This window comes from Suncus etruscus, chromosome 5 (assembly GCF_024139225.1).
Source record: "Suncus etruscus isolate mSunEtr1 chromosome 5, mSunEtr1.pri.cur, whole genome shotgun sequence".
In the NCBI taxonomy this organism is placed as follows: Eukaryota; Metazoa; Chordata; class Mammalia; order Eulipotyphla; family Soricidae; genus Suncus; species Suncus etruscus.
The window spans coordinates 94732923-94749814 of NC_064852.1; the positions used below are offsets into that span (position 1 = coordinate 94732923).

At 42.2% G+C, this 16892-nt stretch overlaps 1 protein-coding gene, 1 non-coding gene and 1 pseudogene across 4 annotated transcripts in view; 1 reads left to right on the forward strand and 2 right to left on the reverse strand.

Moving 5' to 3' along the window:
- The window catches only part of SLC25A12 (solute carrier family 25 member 12), a 225189-nt gene that overhangs the window by 84200 nt on the left and 124097 nt on the right, over positions 1-16892 (forward strand). The window contains exon 2 of one of the 3 annotated variants that reach the window (XM_049773409.1): positions 5970-6023. The exons of the other annotated variants lie outside the window; for them this stretch is intronic. The gene's annotated coding sequence lies outside the window, so the exon portion shown is untranslated. The remainder of the gene's footprint in view (positions 1-5969; positions 6024-16892) is intronic. 3 annotated transcript variants of the gene reach the window in all.
- LOC126009364 (probable ribosome biogenesis protein RLP24) lies at positions 378-8432 on the reverse strand (annotated as a pseudogene).
- Positions 3115-3221, reverse strand: LOC126010430 (U6 spliceosomal RNA). The gene has a single exon (XR_007496460.1). It is a non-coding gene; the product is annotated as a U6 spliceosomal RNA (small nuclear RNA).

A 16892-nucleotide genomic window follows, 5' to 3' on the forward strand; every position in this document is an offset into this window, starting at 1 on the left:
GCTCTAGCCAGGCGGTAGTATTATTTTACTGTTAATTGGCTGTCTTTTTTTTTTTTTAATATGAGACTGCATGAAGCTATTTTCTATCCCCCCCTCAGCCATATTTTTGGAGACGGGAGGCCAAAACTTGACTATTAGCTGGAGCCATCCCTCTAAAACAAACACCCGACTTCGGGTTTGATATAGGGAAAATGTAGGAATCGAGTTGCAGCTGCGAGAAAGACTTTGTTGGTTTCTGCTTTTTAAAACAATATTTTACTTTTTGGGTTAGTACTAGATGTCCTCCTCTTTCACTCCAGGGGTTACTAGGCAACCACACAGGCACCGAAATTGTTGCCTGATATTACTTGGAAGGAGCTAATAAAATCCCGTCTATCTCAAGCTGCCTTCCGTGGGCAGTCGGGCTTTGGCAGCTGTTGCAACTGCCCCAGTGATCTATACACAATGTGGTATATACTTCTGCAGACCTTAACATATTTACCTTAAAGGTTTTATAGCTATGAGATCGAGCTCCAATGGACCCCTGGGTAGACTAGAACTAATACATGTTCTCATTTTAGAAATAAGGAAAGCCTAGAAAAGGGAAACTGATGAAGCTCACACTCCACAACCAATGTGACAGTTCAGATATTCACCCCAGTGAGTCTTCATTTCTAATTAAATGACTCTCCTGAAGGTACCTCAGAAAAAGATACTGAGGTGAAAATGCTTAGGTTATTTTTTCCTTCAGCTAAATACAATATACTTAAAAATTTATGGTCATAGGGCCGGAGAGAGTACAGGAGTTTACAGGCAACTTTCCTTGCTCGTGCCGGTTTGATTCCTTGCACCCACATATTCTTAGTCTCAAACACTGCCAGGAGTAATCCTGAATCCCTGATCACAGAGTGTTGCCCTCCTCCCCAGCAAAAAGAAAAAGTATACAAATTTATTATCATGATGTAGAAGAAAACTGAAATTGATGCCCTGGTGATATGAATCCCCAAAGGAAAAGAGTATTTTTTGGAGGTGAATGAAGGAATTGGTGTTAGAGACAAAACTCAAGATCATATAAGCCAAATAATTAACTCTATTAATAACCTAGAATTCCAGCCCTATTTGTTTTTGTTCTTGTTGTTTTTAAAGGATGACTTATTTTGTTGTTTTTGGACCATACCTAACAGCACTCAGGGGTTACTCCTGGCTCTGAGTTCAGAAATCACTCCTGGCAGTCTCCGGGGACGTATAGGATTCTGGGGATCAAAATGGTCCATCCAGGGTTGGCAGTGTGCAAGGCAAATGCCCTCCTGCTGTACTCTAGCCCCAGAATGGCTTTTTTTTTTTTCTTTTTTCTTTTTTTTTTTTTTTTTTTTTTAGTTTTTGGTTCATACCTGGCAGTGTTCAGGAGTTACTCCTGTCTCTGTACTCAGAAATCGCCCCTGACAGGCTTGGGGGACCATATGAGATGCCAGGGATTGAGCCCAGGTCAGTTCCAGGTTGTCTGTGTGCAAGGCAAACGCCCTATCCCTGTGCTATCGCTCTGGCTCCAGGATGCCTTTTTTTTTTTTTTTTTTTAACTATCTTATCTGTAAACCAGCTGATAACAGACCAACAGTTATGATGCTCCCAAAAAGCAAATTTTCCTAATTGTAGCAAATCTGAAATTAATAAATCCTATAACTTTATGGCTAGTTTCAGTAAGAGGAAACCTTTATATGATAAATATGAATATTGATTAGATCAATGTTAATAAAATTATGAAACCTATGTTCAGTGAACTAACATGTTCTACTTACAGAAATGTTAAATTTTAAATGCCCTTGTCTTAGAATTGTTTGTTCACATAATTTAAATGTCACGGAATATATGACTAGGAACTGTTTACCTAAAAAATAAAAAAAAAAATTTATCCAGAAAGCTAATATATAATAATATTACCCAAAAAGGCAAATGTGTTTTTTGGGTTTAAAGCCACACATAGCCATACTCAGGGCTTACTCCTAGCTCTGCTCAGGGATCATTTTTGGTGGGCTTGTGGACCATATGGGAAGCAAGGGATTCAACCTGGGCTCACCGTATTCAAGGAAAAAGCACTACCCACTATACTATCATTTCGCCCTGTTCCTCCTTTTAAAGTTTTAATTTTACTTTATTCTCAAATAGATATAAAAAGTTAATGTTACTCCTATGGAATAAAACATCTGTTGAAGGAATGGTTGTCATGAAATAGTGGCTTGAAAAATAGCTTCTAATAGTCTCAACTGTACTATTTCATGATTGACCTTGTTTCCTATATTAAGTTTAGTTGTATATTAGCATTAACAGATATCTCCCTAGTCACCAAGATTCATTGTTTTTGTTCTTGTTGGGTTATTTTTTGTTGTTTTTCTGTTTTTGAGTCACACCCAGCAGCGTTCAGGGGCTACTCCTGGCTCTATGCTCAGGAATCGCCCCCCGGTAGGCACAGGGGACCATATGGGATTCTGGGATTCGAACCATCGTCCTTCTGTATGCAAGGCAAACGCCCTACCGCTGTGCTATATCTCCAGCCCCAGTTCTTGTTGTTTTTAAAGGATGACTTGTTGTTTTTGGACCACACCTAGCAGCGTTCAGGGGTTACTCCTGGCTCTGAGCTCAGAAATTGCTCCTGGCAGGCTTGGGGGACCTTATAGGATGAATATAGCCATATTAACTAAAGGAATTTGCAAACTTCGGTGGTTTTTTTATTTAAAAAATTTATTAAAAAATTTAAAAAAGGGGAGAGGTAGAATGGAGGTAAGAAGTTTTGCCTTTCATGCAGCACTGTGGTTCGAATCCCTGTGCCTGCCAGGGGCGATTTCTGAACATAGAGCCAGAAGCAACCCCTGAATGCTGCTGGGTGTGACTCAAAAACCAAAAAAAAAAAAAAAAAGTATTAAACATTTAAAAAAAAAAAAAAAAAAAAGGAACGCGGGGCTGGCAAGGTGGCGCTAGAGGTAAGGTGTCTGCCTTGCAAGCGCTAGCCAAGGATCAGGACCGCGGTTCGATCCCCCGGCGTCCCATATGGTCCCCCCCAAGCCAGGGGCAATTTCTGAGGCTTAGCCAGGAGTAACCCCTGAGCATCGAACGGGTGTGGCCCGAAAAACCAAAAAAAAAAAAAAAAAGGAACGCTTCACGAATTTGTGTGTCATCCTTGCGCAGGGGCCATGCTAATCTTCTCTGTATCGTTCCAATTTTAGTATATGTGCTGCTGAAGCGAGCACAGTATTAAATTTTTTTATTAAAAAATGAAATGTAGGGTCCAGAGAGATAGCACAGCAGTGTTTGCCTTGCAAGCAGCCGATCCAGGATCAAAGGTGGTTGGTTGGAATCCCGGTGTCCCATATGGTCCCCCGTGCCTGCCAGGAGCTATTTCTGAGCAGACAGCCAGGAGTAACCCCTGAGCACTGCCGAGTGTGGCCCAAAAACAAAACAAAAAACAAAAAAAAAAAAAGAAATGTAGCCATATTAACTAAAGGAATTGACAAACATTGGTGTTTTTTTCAGTGTTGAGGGTTGAACCCTTATATATGCCTTATATATGCAATGAAAGAACTCTATCATCAAACTACAACCAACTCTTAAAATTTTCTGTTCCTATGTGGTTGCATTAAAGTGATAGCATTATTATAGGATAAAAATTCTGAAAGGGGGCCGGAGAGATAGCATGGAGGTAAGGCGTTTGCCTTTCATGCAGGAGGTCATCGGTTCAAATCCCGGCGCCCCATATGGTCCTCCGTGCCTGCCAGGAGCAATTTCTGAGCCTGGAGCCAGGAATAACCCCTGAGCACTGCCGGGTGTGACCCAAAAACCACAAAAAAAAAAAAATTCTGAAAGATTTTCTTCAGAGGAAAAAGACATATTACATATTAAGAAAGAACAAAATAAAAAAAGAAAGAAAGAAAGAACGATGTAGAAGTCAAGTGCACATGGATGAATAATTTTTGCCATCCTGTTAAATAATTTACAGAAGCTATTTTTTATAACACATAATACTAAAATAGTGGACATCAGAAAGTGAATGTGAAGGCTAGGGAGATAGTGCAGTGGGCAGGGGGCTTGCCTTGTACTCAGCTAACCAAGGTATGCAATGCCAGGCACCCCATATGGTCCCCTGAGCCCTATGAGGAGTGGTATCTGAGAGCAAAGCCAAGACTAAGCCCTGAACACTGCTGTGTGTGGCCCAAAAATGAAGGGAAATGAAAAGAAAATAGAAGTAGGATGGCCCGGAGAGATAGCACAGCGGCGTTTGCCTTGCAAGCAGCCGATCCAGGACCAAAGGTGGTTGGTTCGAATCCCGGTGTCCCATATGGTCCCCCGTGCCTGCCAGGAGCTATTTCTGAGCAGACAGCCAGGAGTAACCCCTGAGCACTGCTGGGTGTGACCCAAAAACCAAAAAAAAAAAAAAAAAAAAGAAGTGGGAAATCTCTGATCTAAAAGAAAATTTAGGTACTTAATGTAACTATTACTGATTAGTACACCTATCTAATTATTTGTTTAGTACCTAGTATCAGTTTGAGTGGAAGTAATGCTGTATTTCAGTTACAGAACAATTGATTCAAAATTGTGATCTAGCCATGTGACTTTCTAATGGGATGAAAGAAATAAAATATAGGGCCCGGAGAGATAGCACAGCGGTGTTTGCCTTGCAAGCAGCCGATCCAGGACCAAAGGTGTCCCATATGGTCCCCTGTGCCTGCCAGGAGCTATTTCTGAGCAGACAGCCAGGAGTAACCCCTGAGCACCACCGAGTGTGGCCCAAAAACCAAAAATAAATAAATAAATAAATAAAATATAAAATTATCTCATACTTAAGGAAAAGCATCATAATTGAATAATTCAAATGGCTCACAAAACTAGAACACAAGCTTGTATATAGGGCCCTCTGTTTAATCTCTGCAAACATGATCTTCAACCATCACCATGTATAGTTAAAAAAAATGACTTTAAAGGGGCCAGAGCAGTAGAGCAGTGGTAGGGCCTTTGCCTTGCATGCAGCTGACCCAAGATGGACTGTGGTTTTATTCCCCAGCATCCCATATTGTCCTCCAAGCCAAGAGTGATTTCTGAGCGCATAGCCAGGAGTAACCCGTGAGTGTCACCGGGTGTGGCCCAAAAACCACAAAATAAAAGGTATAGTAAGGGCTGGAGAGATAGCACACCGGTAAGGCATTTGCCTTAGACGCAGAAGGACAGTGGTTCAAATCCCGGCATCACATATGGTCCCCTGAGCCTGCCAGAAGCAATTTCTTTTTTTTGTTTGTTTGTTTTGGTTTTGGTTTTTTGGTTTTTGGGCTACACCTGGTGGTGCTCAGGGGTTTCTCCTGGCTGTCTGCTCAGAAATAGCTCCTGGCAGGCACGGGGGACCCTATGGGACACTGGAATTCGAACCAACCACCTTTGGTCCTGGATCGGCTGCTTGCAAGGCAAACGCCGCTGTGCTATAAGCATAGATCCAAGAGTAATCCCTGAACACTGCCAGATGTGACCCAAAACAAATAAACAAACACAAACAAAACTAAGATATACTGAGTAACATATAATGAGTTTTGAAGCAAAATTTAGGAATCAAAATTTTCAAACATAGAAGCCAGAGTGATGGCACAGCGATAGGACGTTTGCCTTGCACATGGCTGACCCAGGACAGACATCAGTTCAATTCCCACATATCCCAAAATGGTCCCCCAAGCCAGGAGGATTTCTGAACACATAGCCAGGAGTAACCCCTGAGTGTCACTGGGTGTGTCCAATAATCAAAAACAAAAACAAAAAAAAAAGGAAAAGAAAAAAACATATTTTCAATTATTGTCATAAAAATCTGGTATAAGTCATTGTCATATTTTTATATGTGGTACATAGATACATAAAAAGTCCTATAAATATGTATGTAATTTTATTATAGTCAATTTCTATATTAAATATTATTATTTAAGCAAAAAATTAAATACTCATTTAAATATTTTCTGCTCTAGATGATCACCTGTGATCCCTGAAGATCCTGGCTGACTCCCACACCCTTGCTTGAGGTTTGTCAGCAAATAACTGATAGAATTGATTCTACAGCCATGTCTCTTATTTGGACCTGTTTGACCACTTTCTTTCTCTTTTCTTCTTGCAAAAAAATTTATTTCCTTCATGAAAATACTTTAGAGCGGGCCCAGAGAGATAGCACAGCAGCGTTTGCCTTGCAAGCAGCCTATCCAGGACCAAAGGTGGTTGGTTCGAATCCCGGTGTCCCATATGGTGTCCCTCCCCCCCACACACCCCGTGCCTGCCAGGAGCTATTTCTGAGCAGACAGCCAGGAGTAACCCCTGAGCAAAGCCGAGTGTGGCCCAAAAACCAAAAAAAAAAAAAAAAAAGAAAATACTTTAGAGCAAAGTAATTGTATGTAACACTTGGTTCACACATATTAATGAACATAATTTGGGGGGGCCAGAGACATAGTGCAAGGGTAAGGTGCTTGACTGACTCTCAAGGAGGGATCTCTGAACACAGATCCAGGAACAAGCTCTGAGTACCACCAGGTTAGTTCAGAAACCAAAATCAACTGTGAAGCCTAGAGCAGAATGGACTGCTTTAGCGATTCTTTTTTTTTTTTTAGATGATATGACCATTTTATTTCCTAAATGCACTTCTCTTTTCTCAAGACTTACATAACTGTCAGTGAAAGTTTAACAATAAGAACCAATCTAATACCTACACTATCATACTTTGGTGCTAGTAATGTAGATGGATCCTCAAACCTTTGATTTGGGAGAACTTATGTAAGACAACAAAACAATAATTTAGAAGTTCTGGGCCCGGAGAGGTAGCACAGCGGTGTTTGCCTTGCAAACAGCCGATCCAGGACCAAAGGTGGTTGGTTCGAATCCCAGTGTCCCATATGGTCCCCCCGTGCCTGCCAGGAGCTATTTCTGAGCAGACAGCCAGGAGTAACCCCTGAGCACCACCGGGTGTGGCCCCCCAAACCCCCCCCCCAAAAAAAAGAAAAAAAATGAAATTCTAAGTCTCCAAAGAAGATTTTAAATGTCTGAATAGAAATGTTTACAGGTTGGGGCTGGAGAGGTGGCGCTAGAGGTAAGGTATCTGCCTTGCAAGCGCTAGCGTAGGACGGACCGCGATTCGATCCCCTGGCGTCCCATAGGTCCCCCCATAGGTCCTGAGTGCTTAGCCAGGAGTAACCCCTGAGCGTCAAACGGGTGTGGCCCCAAAAACAAAACAAAAAAAAAAAAAGAAAAGAAAAGAAATGGTTACAGGCAGTGGGATTGTTAAGAAGCATCTTCCATGTCCATATCTGTAGAATATAAGTCCTTTGGATGGGCTTGGATGGTGGTGGATGGTGATGGAGGGATGAGAGGCCTTTCTCCTTCAGCCCAGGACCAAGTGTTTCCAACCCCCTCCAGCTGGCAGGTCTGCAGTTTCAGGTAGCAGGGAGGAAATGTAGCGGCGAGGAAATCATCCATAGACAGGTTCCAGGATATATCAGCTTTAATCATGCCCTAGCCACCACATGTGTGGCTTATAAACCTTTTAAGCTGGATCCCTCACCAGCCCTGCATTGTACCTTGTCCCTCAGCCATCTCCTCTCCAACCATCTTTCTTGCTTCTCTCCTTTCTCCTGGCCTCTGGCCAAACCTTTTGAGACCGCCCCATGACCCCTCCCAGAAATGTAGGTAAGGTTACACAGGAAGAATGGGGGGTGGGGATCAATTTCTCATTCTGGGAGCTCTTTGAGGATACACAAATAACCAACAAAGAAGTAAATGGGGGGCCGGGCGGTGGCGCTGGAGGTAAGGTGCCTGCCTTGCCTGCCTGCGCTAGTCTAGGACGGACCGTGGTTCGATCCCCCGGCGTCCCATATGGTCCCCCAAGAAGCCAGGAGCAACTTCTGAGCGCATAGCCAGGAGTAACCCCTGAGCGTCACAGGGTGTGGCCCAAAAACCAAAAAAAAAAAAAAAAAAAGTAGATGGGACAACACACATCCTGTTGCAATTCTGTAACATTTTTTCTTACATTTGCTTTCCTTTGCTTGCAACAGGGGCATGGATAAGATGGATATTTTGCTTTACTTCTTTGATGTCCTCAACTTTCTGTAGTTCTTTTTTTTTCTTCAATCTGTTCATTATAAATTTAGCTTACCGTTTCTGCTTGATCTCTTCTACTCTCTTCATTGCATCAATAGTTTCATTCCATAGCTCTCGCTGGTTTTTCTTCATTTTTCAAATTCAAATGAATTATCTACTGTAAGCTCTTTACCAGCTGCTTTCCGGAAGGCTTTCGTCCACCTCACTTTGCGAGGATTGCACTTTTTCTTAAAGTTTTTATGACCTTTGGATTTACGGAATCTGAACACCTTGCAATTGTTCAGGACGAACATCATGCGTTGGCCGGGGTAGATGGGCCCGGAACAAAAGTAACATTTTTCGATCCTCATCTTGTACTCGCATGGGATGGGGACAGCCTGGTGCCACGCTGAACACGAGCATTTAACGATTATTCTTATATAAAAGGAATTCTATATTTCCTTCAATACTGGTATTAGTCTCATTTTGTACAATCATAAAAAGATATCTAAACTTTGGGGCTTGAGCGTAGGGTAGCAAAGCGGTAGGGCATTTGCCTTGCATGTGGCCAACCCAAGATGGACCCCAGTTGGATTCCCAGCATCCCATATGGTCCCCTGAGCCTGAGCCTGCCAGGAACAACATCTGAGTGCAAGAACCAGGAGTAGCCCTTGGGCCCTGCCAGGTGTGAGCCCCCCCAAAATCTGAACTTTTACTTAAAATTATTTAGAACTATTTAAAAAAATACTTTGCAACACCCTTGGGCAGTCTTCAGTGCTTATTCTTTGCTCTGCACTCAGAAACCACTTCTTGCAGGGCATGGGGACCACATGGGATGTGAGGGATCAAACCCTGGTAAGCTGCATGCAAACACCCTACCCACTGTCTTTCTAGTTTCTAAAAAATTTATTTAGGCTGGAGAGATAGCATGGAAGTAGGGTGTTTGCCTTGTATGCAGAAGGACAGTGGTTCGAATCAGCATCCCAAAAACCAAAAAAAATTTTTCTTATTAAAAAAATCACTTTGGGGGGCTGGGCGGTGGCGCTAGAGGTAAGGTGTCTGCCTTGCCTGCGCTAGCCTTGGACGGACTGCGGTTTGATTCCACGGCGACCCATATGGTCCCCCAAGCCAGGAGCAACTTCTGAGCGCATAGCCAGGAGTAACCCCTGAGCGTTACCGGGTGTGGCCCAAAAAAACAAAAAAAAATCACTTTGGGGGCCAAAGAGATAACATGGAGGTAAGGCGTTTGCTTTTCATGCAGAAGGACGGTGGTTCGAATCCCAGCATCCCATATGATCCCCCGTGCCTGCTAAGAGCAATTTCTGAGCGTGGAGCCAGGAGTGACCCCTGAGCACTGCCGGGTGTGACCCAAAAAAAACAAAACAAAACAAAAAATCACTTTGATGGGGTCAAAGTGGTGGTGTAAGCGGTAGGACGTCTGCCTTGCAGGCTCTAATCTAAGACAAACTACGGTTCAATCCCCAGGCATCCCATATGGTCCCCCAAACCAGGAGCGATTTTTGTTTGTTTGTTTTTTGGGTCACATCCGGCAGCGCTCAGGGGTTACTCCTAGCTCTACGCTCAGAAATCGCTCCTGGCAGGCTCAGGAGACCATATGGGATGCCGGGATTCTTAGCACCATCCTTCTGCATGCAAGGCAAAATGCCCTACGTTCATGCTATCTCTCCGACCCCGCAGGAGCGATTTTTGAGAGCATAGCCAGGAGTAACCCCTAAGCATCACCAGGTGTGGCCAAAAAATAAAATAAAATAAAATAAAATAAAATAAAATAAAATAAAATAAACAAAACAAAAGGAAAAGAAAGAAAAAGGAAAAGAAAAATCACTTGGAAAAAAATGAAAACTTTTATTCCGAAAATCTTGTTTAAAATTCTCAGTGGGTTCTTAACATTTTATAATATCAACACATAACTGGCTTTTTTTTTTTATTCTGGAGAAGCTCATGTTTATCTTTTGAATATATATTTCTCTTTCTGTCCCCTCACTTATTTCTAAGTAAATCTCATTCAATACAACCTTTCGTCACTATTTACCTTCCTAAAATTCTTTTCTGTAAAAAAAGATGATGGACCCAGAATGCTTGTGTCTGGGTTAGGATTGACTTTCTTTTCTTGCAAAGAATAATTTCTCACTGTATGGCTCCACTAATAAATGAGGAATCAGGTGGCAGGGATCATCTCCCACACTATGCAGAGCAAGTGGACTTCAGGTGCAATTGACAGTTGCCTCCCAGGCTGGAGGGACATGAGTGTCCATGCTGTGTAGGTGCTCATAGCAGATTTTACCAGTCTATAATTTACCTGGGTGCCTGAATTGGAGATAAAGCACTTTCTGCCACTCTGTCTCCCTCACTTTACTGAGCCACCAGCAAGAAAAACAATGATGGCTGAAAGGGCTGGTGAGATAGTATGGTAGGTAAGAAATTGCCTTGCACACTGCAACCAGATTTCAATACCTGGCAACCCATGTGTTAGCTTGAGCCCTGCCAAAAGTGATCCCTAGCTCAGAGCAAAGAGTTACCCAGGAGAACAACTGGAATGCAGTCCCAAAGCAAAATAATAATAATAATAATAATAATAATAATATAAAAGATAAGATAAAAAACAAAAAATTATAGCATTATGTTTTCTGTAGCCTTTTAAAACCAGCACCACAAGAAATGCCAGAAAAAAATTTTTTTTCAAAACTTTATGGTCGCTTATCTGCATATCTTTTTTTTTTTTTTTGGTTTTTGGGCCACACCCGGTGACACTCAGGGGTTACTCCTGGCTATGCGCTCAGAAATCGCTTCTGGCTTGGGGGACCTTATGTGCGGGGTCCTGCAAGCCCCCCGGAGGGGCCCGGCCAGCAGGAATCAGTCGAGAGGCTTACGGACGACCGCACCTTTATTTAGCAGGGCTAGAAGCACGACCACACCTGTGAAAAATCTGAGAGAGGTTAGTAATAATGACCTTAGACGATCAAACCGTTCAAAGGCGATTTTATTGGGGTCCTGCACCTCTTATATAGGGAAGGTGAAGGGGGCAGGCAAAAGGCATGTCAATCATTCGTTTGGCGGGCAAATTGCTTCATTATTCCAAATAAGGTATAAGCCCAGTATAGGTAAGAAGAAACAAAGAGAGTAAATCATTTTCCAGAAGGGAGGGAGAAGCAGTGACAATCTTGCAAGCACTCCTAAATCAGCAGCTTTCAAGGAATTGCCCTATGACCCTAAAGTAGGGTTTGCAGACCACTTTCCGGAACTCTCAGCAGGTTTTATGGTGGGGCAAGCTCTGTTGCATAGGGCGATGAGGTTTAGCTATTAACTCAGGAATGTAAGTTATAGGGAGACTTGGCTCCATGGTATCAGGCAGTGTCTTCCTCCCCTAGGCTGAGAAGTTACTTATTACTTGATGGTTGCCTTTTTCCTGTTGGTATATGGGCTTATAGCAAACAGCACTTAGCACTGAAAAAATGGCAGGGAGTTTTGCAAAAGTAACCACTGAGTCAGTCACGGTAGCCAACACTTATGGGATGCTGGGGGATCATATTGTGGTCTGGTCCATCCTAGGCTGGCGCATGCAAGGCAAACGCCCTACCTACCGCTTGCGCCACCACTCCGGCCCCCTTATCTGCATATCTTTAGGTAAATGGAAGTTCTGCTGAATTCTCCTTCCTCTCCCACCAGTTTAGGTGCTCAGGGGACACTTCTGGTGGTTCTCAGGGGATCGTATGTAATGCTGGGATTTGAACACATTGTGAACACAGCTCATGGTAGTCAAGTGCCTTTACTCTTAACTTTTGTATTACATCTCTGTCCCTGTCTTCTCTTCAAATCAGCCTTTAGGTAAGAAGTGGAATGGAGGCTGCTGGGGAGAGAGTACATGGATTAGGGCACTTGCCTTTTTTAGGGCTTACCGTCATTCAATCCACACCATCATCTATGGTCATCACTGGTCACTGCCAGGAGAGAGTGATCTCTGAGCACAGAGCCAGGAATAAGCTCTGAGCACTAAAAAGTGTGTCCCAAAAACAAATGAATAAAGGAGGCAGGTAGAGCATTTCTAAGTATCAGATTAATATGCCATCAACAATTGCACGAGTTTGTTTTTTCCTTGTTTATTTGTTTGTTTTGTGGTGCTAGAGATGGAACCTAGGGACTTATATATATACAAGACATGCACTTTACCACTTTACCACTGTACTATATTCCTGGACCACCAGGAAATATTTCCACTACCAGTGTCCTAAAATATTCTAATGTGAAAAGAAAACTTCATAACTTAGAGCCCTTAAAAATATTATTAATGGTGGTTTAGAAATAGGAGTTAGAATAATTTCACATCAGGTGGGCCTAAAGAGATCTTTACTAGAGGGATCAAAGACATGTCCTCTGGAATATCTGCACATTTAACAGTGATATATATGGACTCCCTGCAAACTCAAATGACTATAGATAACAGGAAAAGTCAAGTATGGTACTCAATTGTTAATGGAAAAGGGAGGAACTGAAAAATCACTCTTTTTAGTCTTCTTGAAAATACTATGGCATTATTCTTTGAAAAACAACAATGAAAAAGCACCCCCAATACAAAAAAACTATAATTTACAAAGGACAGCCAAGTTTTCTTCATCTAACACAGATTTGTGAAAAAGCAATATTTCTAAATAAATGTATTATACATCTTTTTAAAATACCCAAAATCAACAAGGCTTGGTTAGGATATGATCACTGCTGATTCAATGTAAAATTGTGGTTTAGGAAAAATTTAATTATCTGCTCCAGGTTTTGTTTAATGCACTCAAGTTTCTCATACTATTGTTTTGAGCACAAACATACAATTTCAAATCTGAGTCATTCACTTAACATTATACCACAAGCTACATAACAGCTTTACTTTTGTGTGACCAAGTTACTAATGAATCTGAACTTGAACTATAAAGATAATATGTTTTATTTTTTCTAGTTTCTCTTCTTGCTATACTTTTACTATACTTCTACTATGGTATACTATACTATACTTCCTGACTTCCTAGTAGATTTCATAGTTTTCTGGTATTTGAAGTTTTTTAAACACTAATTTTTGGGGCCTGGCGGTGGCGCTAAAGGTAAGGTGCCTGCCTTGCCTGCGCTAGCCTTGGACGGACCGCGGTTCGATCCCCCGGTGTCCCATATGGTCCCCCAAGCCAGGAGCAACTTCTGAGCACATAGCCAGGAGTAACCCCTGAGCATTACCGGGTGTGACCCAAAAAAAAAAAAAAAAAAAACCAAAAACACTAATTTTGCCTGATTTTGATTTTTTTTTTTTTTTTTTTGTGGTTCTTTTGAGTCACACCCGGCAGCACTCAGGGATTACTCCTGGCTCTATGCTCAGAAAATCACTCCTGGTAGGCTCCGGGGACCATGTGGGATGCTGGGATTCGAACCACCAACCTTCTGAATTGTATTTTTTTTTTTTTTTGGTTTTTGGGTCACACCCGGCAGTGCTCAGGGGTTACTTCTGGCTTCACGCTCAGAAATCACTCCTGGCATGCTCAGGGGGCCATATGGGACGCCAGGATTCGAACCACCAACCATCTGCATGCGAGGCAGATGCCTTACCTCCAGGCTACCTCTCCTGGCCCCTGATTTAGATTTTCAACCTTTTTTTTTTCAATGCAGGGATTAACTTATTCAGCACAGTTGATCAAGCCATTTAAGCTCAAATTTCTTTTTTTTCTTTTTTTTTAATTTATTTAAACACCTTAATTACATACATGATTGTGTTTGGGTTTCAGTCATGTAAAGAACACCACCCATCACCAGTGCAACATTCCCATCACCAATGTCCCAAGTCTCCCTTCTCCCCACCCGACCCCCACCTGTACTCTAGACAGGCTCTCCATTTTCCTCATACATTCTCGTTATTAGGACAGTTCAAAATGTAGTTATTTCCCTAACTAAACTCATCACTCTTTGTGGTGAGCTTCCTGAGGTGAGCTGGAACTTCCAGCTCTTTTCTCTTTTGTGTCTGAAAATTATTATTACAAGCGTGACTTTCATTTTTTTTAAAACCCATAGATGAGTGAGACCATTCTGCGTTTTTCTCTCTCTCTCTGACTTATTTCACTCAGCATAATAGATTCCGTGTACATCCATATATAGGAAAATTTCATGACTTCATCTCTCCTGACAGCTGCATAATATTCCATTGTGTATATGTACCACAGTTTCTTTAGCCATTCGTCTGTTGAAGGGCATCTTGGTTGTTTCCAGAGTCTTGCTATGGTAAATAGTGCTGCAGTGAATATAGGTGTAAGGAAGGGGTTTTTGTATTGTATTTTTGTGTTCCTAGGGTATATTCCTAGGAGTGGTATAGCTGGATCGTATGGGAGCTCGATTTCCAGTTTTTGGAGGAATCTCCATATCGCTTTCCATAAAGGTTGAACTAGACAGCATTCCCACCAGCAGTGGATAAGAGTTCCTTTCTCTCCACATCTCCGCCAACACTGTTTATTCTCATTCTTTGTGATGTGTGCTATTCCCTGGCCCGGAGAGATAGCACAGCGGTGTTTGCCTTGCAAGCAGCCGATCCAGGACCAAAGGTGGTTGGTTGGAATCCCGGTGTTCCATATGGTCCCCGTGCCTGTCAGGAGCTATTTCTGAACAGGCAGCCAGGAGAAACCCCTGAGCACCGCCGGGTGTGGCCCAAAAACCAAAAAAAAAAAAAAATCTTTATGCTAGCCTTGTAGCCACAGGAATCTGAAATGAGGAAAGAGTATTCCACTTTTTTTTTTTTTTTTTTTTTTGGTTTTTAGTTCACACCCGGCAGTGCTCAGCGGTTACTCCTGGCTCTACACTGAGAAATCGCTTCTGGCAGGCTCACGGGACCAGATGGGATGCCGGGATTCGAACTTCCGACCTTTTGCATGGAAGGCAAATGCCTTACCTCCATGCTATCTCTCTGGCCCCCATATGTCCACCTTTTATATCTTCTTTATCTTTAAGTCTTTAAGGACAGCATTTTTGTCTTTCCTTTGATTTTGGTGTTAAAAGTAGAATAGCAGGATATACAACAGTTATCCTATTAAAAGTAGGATAAATGAATCTACTATTCTCACTGCTATTTCTCCTCTGATTTGACTGTCATTCGAATTCTTATCGTTTATTATATGGCATGCATTCTCAGTTTCTTTAGTGAGTTGAAAGAAGTCCCCATATGGGCCCAGAGAGATAGCACAGCGGCGTTTGCCTTGCAAGCAGCCAATGCAGGACCAAAGGTGGTTGGTTCGAATCCCGGTGTCCCATATGGTCCCCCGTGCCTGCCAGGAGCTATTTCTGAGCAGACAGCCAGGAGTAACCCCTGAGCATCGCCGGGTGTGACCCAAAAACCCAAAAAAAAAAAAAGAAAGAAGTCCCCATATTATATTAATTTCCTGTTAATAGAACTAAAGTCTTAGTTCTGTCATTTCTGCTTATTTGTTCTTTTGGGTAGAATACTGCGAAAGCAATTCAAACCCAATATCTTTCTAGGTATTATTTGACCTATAAAAAATTCATATACTGGGGCCGGCAAGGTGGCGCTAGAGGTAAGGTGTCTGCCTTGCAAGTGCTAGCCAAGGAAAGATCACAACCGCGGTTCGATCCCCCAGCGTCCCATATGGTCCCCCCCAAGCAAGGGCAATTTCTGAGTGCTTAGCCAGGAGTAACCCCTGAGCATCAAACGGGTGTGGCCCGGAAAAACAAAAAACAAAAAAAGAAATTTATATATCTTCTCTTATGTGGCTATCAATGTTCCAGCAGAATAAACACATAGTCTTATCAGCTATCATATCACAAGATGATGAAATGTAAAATGTTGTCCATTGCTAATGCTCTTCAAAAAGTTGAAGTTGAGAATAGAGACAGAATAATATCAAGCATAACTTGTATGATCTCTTTCTACTTATATATATGATTATTAGACCTAAGTTAATCTTCATAAATACTTTCAAATTGTTTATTACAGGGGCCAAAGAGATAGCATGGAGGTAGGGCATTTGCCTTGCATGCAGAAGGACTGTGGTTCGAATCCTGACATCCCATATGGTCCCCTGAGCCTGCCAGGAGCTATTTCTGAGCGTAGAGCCAGGAGTAACCCCTGAGTGCAGCTGGGTGTGCCCCACCCCAAAACATAAATTGTTTATTACTTTTTTCTTTATCACCCCAAGTACTGAGATGAGGTGTGCCCCACCCAAAAAATAAATTGTTTATTACTTTTTTCTTTATCACCCCAAGTACTGAGATGACATCTAATTATTTAGATCCATGCTTAAACCCAGATTTCTAAATGATATAAGTCCACTATGGACTTATCTTTGTTAGTTTGGTTGTCTTTATTTATTTATTTTGGTTTTTGGTTTTTGGGTCACACCTGGCAGCATACAGGGATTACTCCTGGCTCTACACTCAGAAATTGCTCCTGGCAGGCTAGGGGGACCATATGAGATGCTGGGATTCGAACCACCGTCCTTCTGTATATAAGGCAAATGCCCTACCTCCATGCCATCTCTCCAGCCCCAGTTTGGTTGTCTTTATTGAGTTACCTCAGTTGGGTTTCTGACAAGGTGGTCTTTTTCCATTATAAGTAGCAACCCAATTTCTCTTTTATGATCACTAATCACCATGTGGATTCCATGACTCTGTATGGCTTTAATTATATAGCTTCACTTACTAGAAAGAATAGTAAGTGCAGTTAGAAAAATAACTACACAATCAACTACCATGACAATGATAGAGAAAGAAATACAATGCCTGTCTGAAGACAGGCAGGGATGGAGAAGAGGGTAATGGGGACATTGTGTGTGACTTTG